General features: G+C 35.9%; 1 non-coding gene and 1 pseudogene across 1 annotated transcript; both read right to left on the bottom strand.

The window, feature by feature from the left end:
* Window positions 1-445: 445 nt before the first annotated feature.
* LOC107640741 (pentatricopeptide repeat-containing protein At1g71460, chloroplastic pseudogene) lies at window positions 446-1,547 on the bottom strand (annotated as a pseudogene).
* A 6,027-nt stretch (window positions 1,548-7,574) lies between these two features.
* On the bottom strand, window positions 7,575-7,678 carry LOC148564907 (small nucleolar RNA R71). Its single transcript, XR_015885261.1, has one exon. It is a non-coding gene; the product is annotated as a small nucleolar RNA R71 (small nucleolar RNA).
* Between the last annotated feature and the right edge of the window lie 1,125 nt (window positions 7,679-8,803).

Genomic DNA, 8,803 nt, shown 5'->3' with positions numbered 1-8,803 from the left:
GAACTCTACAAGGTGGTGGACAAGCCCTCTACTTTGGCAAGGTTAACCTTCCCTCATCTCATCTGTAACCTATGCAATTCAGCTGGAATTGTCATAGAGAAAGACATCCTCATTGATGAGGACAAGCCCATCACTAAAAAGAGGATGGAGCAAATAAGAGAGCCCACTCATGGACCTCAACAAGAGCATGAGGAAGTCCCTCATCAAGAGATTCCTGAGATGCCTCAAGGGATGCATTTCCCTCCACACAACTATTGGGAGCAACTCAACACTTCCTTAGGAGATTTGACTTCTAACATGGGGCAACTAAGGATGGAGCACCAAGAGCACTCCATTATCCTCAATGAAATCAGAGAGGACCAAAAGGCCATGAGGGATGAGCAACAAAGGCAAGGAAAAGACATAGAGTAGCTCAAGCACTCCATAAGATCTTCAAGAGGAAGAACTAGATGCCGTCCACCAACCACCTCACATATTCCAACGCCTCCTCTGCAGCCTATTATGCACAAAACCCGCCACCATTGCTCCCCAAACCACAACATCCCTGTTGGGAATTTCGTCAAACACGCGGCGCGCAAGATTGATCCTCCCACACTTGAAGTATAAATCAATCAAACTTGTCCTAATAATTGAACTATCAACCAAACAATTCTTGATCAACAACCCATGAGCCTTGAGGCCCTGGAAAAGGGCAGGTGCACCGGTGAAACTCTTAATCACAGTGGTGAAAGTATACACATTCAACTAAACACCCAATGCCCTCATCTCAGTATAAGCTTTAAGCACATCAAGGTAGTGTTTTTTACCCGCAATCATAGACCCTCTTAACAACGCATTCCATGGGTACACACTGTTACAGAGTAACTCGTTAAAGATTTGATTGGCTTCTTCCAAAGCGCCGCAAGAGGTGTACATCTGAACAAGCTTCGTTCGCAAAAACTCGTTGTTTTCGAAACCGTGTTGTAGCGACTTAGTGCGAATGCAGGCGGCGATGAGAGCGGAGAAAGTGGTGGCATTAACAGGGATTCCCTGTTGGTCAACGTAATCGAGAATGGTAAGTGCTTCTTTGAGTTTGTCTTGGCGCGCGAATCGTTTGATGTCTTTGTAGATGGAGCGTGGATTTTTTGTGTGGATGGGTAAGGTGGATGGAAATGCATCTTTCTCTTTGAAATGTTTTAGCTTCTTGTAGTGGTGGTGATAGTGATGGCGGTAGTTCTTGGTGGTGGGGATTTGGGACGGCTCTGTTGTGTGGTGGGTTTCTTTGGGAGTGGTGGTTTGAAGTTGAAGAGTTGGAAGGTGATTTTGGTGTTGGAGGATGGCGAAGGTGAGGTGGGATTTGGAGGAAACGAGTGAAGTTGGAGGGAGAGAGAGGCTGCCATGGTTGAAAAGGGATTATGGAATATTATAATTTGGACATGGGTATTTTTGATATTGCACAGTTAAGTGAGATTTAAGTGAGAATTGATTTTGAAATCAGACCAAAGTAGGTCTGATTTGTAAATGGGGGTAAAATGAGAATTGAAATTCTCACCGGAATTCAACTTCATGTTTTTTTTCTATTCCAAAGCAAGGAATAGAATTCAATTCATCTATAACTTCGAATCAGATGCATTCCAAACAGGTTGTTAGCGAATCTTCATTTTTCTCCTCGTCAAGAATAATCCCTATAAATACTCGCAGATTTAGATTTTTTTGCCATCCCTATGTGGAACTTTCCACTGGTATTTTTCTCTTCTTCAATATTTTGTTTGGATTGTTTTTTCTTCTCTTATAAATGGTAAAGGATGAAGTTTGATTTTTTTCGTAAAAAAAAAAAGCTGAAAATCGGCCGGTTTTCAATTCTTTTCTGTTCACTAGTTTTTGGTCGATTTTTACCGTTTAAGTCCAATTTTTTTTTTCAATTTTTATATGTGACCGAACTAAATTAAGCTTTGATTCGTAGTTGAACTGGTTCTACTAGCCAGCCCGGTTAGATTTTCAAAAGCCAAAACAATGCACCCAATAGCCATTGCTTTTGGATTTGAGGCTTCTCTATCAAAGTTAAATGGATGTTTACCCCAAAAATCATTCAAAGACTTTCGCAATCAACACAAGTGATTGAAGTTTCATCTTGTTCCTTATTTGTTATCATATATTTTTATTAATTCAATAGATTATTATACAACATTTTCATAACATGACTAAATTGAAATTATATTGTTAATTTTAATATCACAATAAATAGCCTAAAATAATTATATTTAATTTCATATTTCTTAACATATCATTCCATTGTTACTAATTTCATCATAAATCAAGTAAACTAAAGACACTTTATCAACATAAAAAGTTAAAAATAAGATCCAGTCAAGCAACCACTAATCATATTAAATTATATTTTTAAATTATTAAACACCAAAATGTAAGTCACTCTTATCGTACTCGACCATTGTTAGTTTAAAATTTTAAAAATTTTGCCCTTCATAATATATATATATATATATATATATATATATATATATATATATATATATATATAATGTACATATGCTTGCAAAAGCAATATAATAAAGGTAACAAATAATAACATAGTTCAAAATCTATCTAATATTCTAAAAATAAATTTAATTTTAATGTACTACATAACATTCTATACAAGTACAGTAGGCATGTCGTTCTATACATGTGCGTTAGGCATGTCGATTTCTAACGAAATTCTCTAATTTTGACAAAGTTGCGGAATAACAGCAAAAAATTTCAGTGCGCTGCTGTTCAAGACTTATGGTGCGGAATTTCTAAAACCACAACTTACCGGAAAGTGCAACGGAGTGTACCAAGTAATAAACTCAGATGAGTGAGTGTCAATCCCATGAGGATTAATGGACTAAGCAAGCAATGGTTGATTAGCTATTCTAGTTAGACAAATTGAAATAAGGAGGTTGATGTTCGAATAGCATAAGAAGCAACAAATTAAGAAAACAAACAATGAACAGTTGAGGAAACGGTATGAGAATAGAGTTAAGACTTTGGAGATGTTTAAATGTCCATATTAATATCAATTATTAACTATTTTGATCATGCAATGATTATGTTTATAGCAAACCCCATATGATTAAATTCCTACTCCTAGAAAATGCAATCTTCTCTAATCCAATTGACCGTCAATTCCTTGATCACTCAATTGTATTAGAGGGTTAAGTTCAAAATCCGGTTTACACGCCACACAGCCCTAAGAATCCCAAAGCATAATGTAGTTATATGTCACGTCCCATACTAAGTCTAGATAATTAGAAGTTCTGAGAAATTGATTTCAACCTATAATTCCAATGATATAACATTTTCAAGACTCAAATAGAATTCAAGTAGAATTAGAGTTATTTCCCAATAATCACTAATCCCTAGGATGAAAAATGAAACCAATCCTTAAATAATAATCAAGGCATTAATCAAGAGTACAAAAATAAATATTTATTAATTTATTCAAGTAAACAGAGCTCCTAACCTTAACAATGAAGGTTTAGTTGCTCATGGTGTAAAAAACCCTAGTAGAAAAAAAGTATGAAAAGTGCGGAATGAAAATTAGGAGAAGAGAAGTCTCTGCGTGGGTGGATCTCAATCCTATTTATAGTCCTAATTAAAATAGATTTAAAACTTAAACAAATCCCTAAGAGATCTTTCTAATAGTCATGTGATTTACAAAATCAAATCTTCAAAATCCTTGTTGATTTGTTGCACTATATGGTCCCCATTCCTTTGCACGTACTCGGCGCCATACGCCAGGTTTTGGGCATTGGCTCCACCCAAGCAGTGAGCTTTTCAAGTGAATTGTGGGCTTGGGTGCTAAATGACGGTGGCTGGGCGTTTAGTGCCAGGTCTCCTAAAACGAGGCACATTTTACGAAGCTCTGGGCGCTAAACGCCGGGTCGTGGCATTTAGTGCCAGGCATCCAGAGAAGAATTGATCCAATTAAGCTCTTGTGGTCATGCGTATGCATGATCTCCCTTTTTGCTCTAGTGATGTGTATGCATAGATGATGTGTATACATGATCCTCTTTTGCTTCTCAATGCCTTTTTTACCAATTATTCACCAGAATGCTACCTGAAATCTATCGAAAGTCACAAAACTCAAAGTATTGTCCATTGTCCAATGGGGCTAATCTACTAAAATCTTCTAACAAATCAACAGAAAAATCATATAAATCACATAGAAAGGATACCAATGATGCTCATGCATCAACTTATCTATAAAAACAAGATTGTCCTAAATAATAACATGATGCAGCATTTTACGTATCTGTGAATTCCATTTTTATCAGTCAAATCTAAACAATCTTTCAGGTTTTGAAGCCATATCAACTTTATAAAACTTCCTCTACAATATTCCTTCCTAGGTGAAACTCCAAATCGGTGTAAGCATTACTCAAAGTCACTTGATGAGTGGATATTTTATACGCTTTTTGACATCATTTTTATATATTTTTGTTATGTTTTTGTTTAAGTTTTATTATGTTTTCATAGGTTTTAGTGAAAAAATCACATTTTTAGATTTTACTTTGAGTTTGTGTGTTTTAAGGTGATTTCAGGTATTTTTTGGCAGAAATTGAGGAGTTTGAGCAAAAGTCTGATTCAGAGACAGAGAAAGCAGTGCAGATGCTGTCAGGATTTGACTTTCGTGCACTTGAAGGAGCTTTTTGAGAGCTACAAAAGTCCTAATGGCATGCTTTTAATGGCTATGGAAAGCTAGCATCCATAGCTTTCCAGAAATATATAATAGTTCATACTTTTTTTCGAAAATGAAGGCTCAAAACCGGCATTCAACAATAGCCACCAGCCCCATTCTTGGCATCCAGCGCCCACAGGGGAGCAGCTGGCGTCCAACTCCCAAAAAGGAGTCTGTAGCCAGTGTTCAATGCCCCTAAGGAGTCCTAGCACGTGGAAACACTCGAAGCTCAACCCAAACACTCACCAAGTGGGCCCCAGAAGTGGATTTTCGCACTACTGGACTTGTTTATCTTATTTCTGTAATTCTTAGTTAGCAGATTAGTATATATAAGAGAAGATCACCCTTATTTAAGAACTTTTGATCTCTCCAGCATATCTTTACATTTCACATCACTTTTGTACAGTATGAGTCACTAACCTCCTAAGGGTAAGGTTAGGAACTCTGCTGAGTTTCATGGAATAATAATATTACTGTTCTATCTCAATATGTCTGGTTCTATTCTCTTATGCAACCTCATTCTTCATCTTATGAATTGAGGGTGACCCGTGACAATCACCCTTGTTCTACTTGGGTTCCGTGCGAGTCCTGACCCGGATAGTGTTGAACTAGAGCTAGAGATTGCATTGTGGATTCCAATAGACTACCTGGGCAACTTTGGATATGCGACATAAAATTCCATTGAGCGTGGGTAAGTGAGGTCTCTGTGGCGTTAAGGCTAGAGTCAGAGAAGTAGCACTTATCTGTGGCACCTTAAGTAAGGTCGTGAAGGGGAGTGGATTGCTTAGAGCTTCATCTTCTGCTATAGTGAGAAACCTAGAGGTGGCTTGATGAGAGGACATGAGTCACTTCAACATGGTGGATTGCTGCAGTAGAGGAGGTTAACTTGATGAGAGGACATGAGTTAATCACTTACGGCTGCCATTGACGGAATCAGAAAGTTATTGAAGAAGATAGTAAGAAAACTTCATTCAAAAAGACAAAGCATCTTCAAAGTCTCAACCATTCTCATACCATTGATTTCACAGCTATCGAGTAACGCTTTATTTATTTATCTATTTTATGCGCTTTTTTGTGACAAACTATATTTTCTATCCTCCTAACTATGACCTGCAAGATAACCATCTTTGAAGTCTCAACCATTCTCAAAAATCTTTTCTTTTTTTTATTAATCGTTATCTTTTGTTTAAGTCTTTTGTTTTTGTTCTTGTTAAAGTTTCGAACTTTCTTGCTTTGTTTTCAAAAAATTTTCAAAAATAGTGTCTTTTATTTGAGTCTAGTGTCAATTCTTAAGTTTGGTGTCCTTTGTGTGTTCTTTGTTTCCTTCGAATTTTCGAAATTGTTCTTAGTATTCTTTCTTGGTATTTAAGTTGTTCTTGTTTCTTTTCTTGTTTTGATCTTAAAATTTCTAAGTTTGGTGTCTTTTGGTGTTTGTTTTCTTAATTTTCAAAAGACTAGTGTCTTTTGATCTAAAAATTTTAAGTTTGGTGTCTTTTGGTTGTTTTTCTCTTTCTTCATTAATTCAAAAAAATAAAAAAAATATTTTCTTATCTTTATTCAAAATATTTTTGAAAATTCCAACAAAATTCAAATTTTAATTTTGAATTATTATGTTATCTTTTCTTAATTTCAAATTTTAAAATCAAATATTTTTCAAAAGTTAAATTTCAAATATTATCTTTTCCATATCTTGTTCAAATCTTATCTTATCTTATTTCAAATTAAAATTTTAAAACTCAATTTTAAAATTTCAAATTTCAAATTTCAAAATCAAATATTTTTTAATTCTTATCTTATCTTGTTGACTTTTTCTTTCCAATTTTAATTTCAAAATTTTAAAATCAAATCTTTTTCTAATCTTCTATCTTATCTTATTTTCAAATCTTTCTTAATTAGTTAATTGTTTTCTCTTCCTTGTTTTTCAAAACTTACGTATCATATTTCAAATTTTAAAACTTTCAAATTTTAAAATCTCAACCTTCTTTTTTAATTGAATTTCAAAATCAAATCTTTCATTTTCAAATATTGTTAGTTAACTAATTGCATGTTTATCTTATTCTCTTTCTATTCTCCTTTCTCTTTCTTCTTTCTCAAAACCTTTTAACTACTTTCTTTCTCTTCTTTTTTCGAAAATCCCATCTCCTTCTCCCTCTCTATTTTTGAAAATATCTTCTCCTTTTCCTTTATTAATTTTCGAAAACTATCTCTATTAAGGGATATCTTCTTTTCTTTTCTTCTTGATCTATCTTTCTCTAATAAAGGACCTCTATACTTTGACATAGAGAATCATTTTCTCCTTCTCTTCTTGCATAATTTTTTCTTATTTATGAGCAGAAACAGAGATAAAAAACCTCTTTTTGATCTTGATCTTGAACCTGAGAGGACTCTAAGGAAGCGTTTACAACAAGCTAAAGCACAACACTCCGGAAGAGATCTCATAGATCTTTTTGAACAAGAAACTAAAAGTACAGACATGGCAGCCGAACAGAATAATGGAGGAGATGCAAGGAAGGTTCTGGGTAACTTTACTACACCCACAACTGACTTCTGTGGAAGAAGTATCTCCATACCTGCCATTAGAGAAAATAACTTTGAGCTTAAGCCTCAGTTAGTCTCTCTAATACAACAGAATTGTAAATTTCATGGACTTCCATTGGAAGATCCACATCAGTTCTTATCTGAATTCTTGCAAATTTGTGATACTGTTAAGACCAATGGAGTAGATCCTGAGGTCTACAGGCTTATGCTTTTCCCTTTTGTTGTTAGAGACAGAGTTAGGATATGGCTGGATTCTCAACCTAAGAAAAGCCTAGACTCTTGGGAAAAGTTGGTCAATGCTTTCTTGGCCAAGTTCTTTCCACCTCAAAAGATGAACAAGCTCACGGTGGAAGTTCAAACCTTCAGACAAAAAGTGGGTGAATCCCTCTATGAAGCTTGGGAAAGATACAAATAATTGATCAGGAGATGTCCTCCTGACATGCTCTCAGAATGGTCTATCCTAGGGATATTCTATGATGGTCTATCTGAGATGTCCAAGATATCTTTAGATCATTCTGCTGGTGGAATACTCCACCTGCAGAGGCTCAAGAGCTCATTAAAATGGTTGCGAACAACCAATTCATGTACACTTCTGAGAGAAACCATGTGAATAATGGGGTAGCTCAGAAGAAAAGAGTTCTAGAGGTTGACACTCTAAATGCCATATTGGTTCAAAATAAGATCTTGACCCAATAGGTCAATATGATCTCTCAACATTTGATTGGAATGCAAGCTGCAACCAGCAGCACTCAAGACACCTCCTATGATGGAGATTCCTATGATCTAGATCAACCCATGATGGAAGTGGTGAATTACATGGAAGAACCCTATGGAAAAACCTATAATCCTTCATGGAGGAATCATCCTAACATTTCAAGAAAGGATCAACAGAAGCCTCAGCAAGGTTTCAACAATAATCAAGGTGGAAGAACTTAGAATAGGTTTGATAACAGACCACCATTCCTACCTTCTCAGCAACAGGTGGAGACTTCTAAGCAGAGCCTTTCTGACTTAGCAAACATAGTCTTTGACCCTCCTAACACTCTTCCTAGTAATACTGAAGTGAACCCAAGAGAAGAGTGCAATGCCATCACTGTAGAATTGGAGGCCGAATCTGAAGGGGATAGTTTGGCATTGAACGCTAGTAAGGAAGTCCATATTGGGCGTTCAACGCCCAACCAGCCACCATCGCTGGCGTCTTTATTGGGCGTTCAATGCCCAAGGCAGCACAAAAGCTGGCATTGAACGCCAGTGAAGGTATTCAAGCTAGGGTTCAACGCCCAAGGAAACACAAGTCATGGCATTAAATGCCACAATAGGAGTAGTTGGGTATCCCAAGCCCATAGAGAACTCTCCTATTGAAGAACTGATGGAACCAAAGATTCATGAGGAGCTGATGAGCGGATATTTTATACGCTTTTTGGGGTTAATTTCATATAGCTTTTAGCATGATTTGGTTAGTTTTTAGTATATTTTCATTAGTTTTTAGGCAAAATTCATATTTCTGGACTTTACTATGAGTTTGTGTGTTTTTATGTAATTTCAGGTATTTTCTGGCTGAAATTG

This window comes from Arachis ipaensis, chromosome B5 (assembly GCF_059453495.1).
Source record: "Arachis ipaensis isolate K30076 ecotype BB chromosome B5, ASM5945349v1, whole genome shotgun sequence".
NCBI lineage: Eukaryota > Viridiplantae > Streptophyta > Magnoliopsida > Fabales > Fabaceae > Arachis > Arachis ipaensis.
This window is presented reverse-complemented; position numbering and strand designations above follow the sequence as displayed.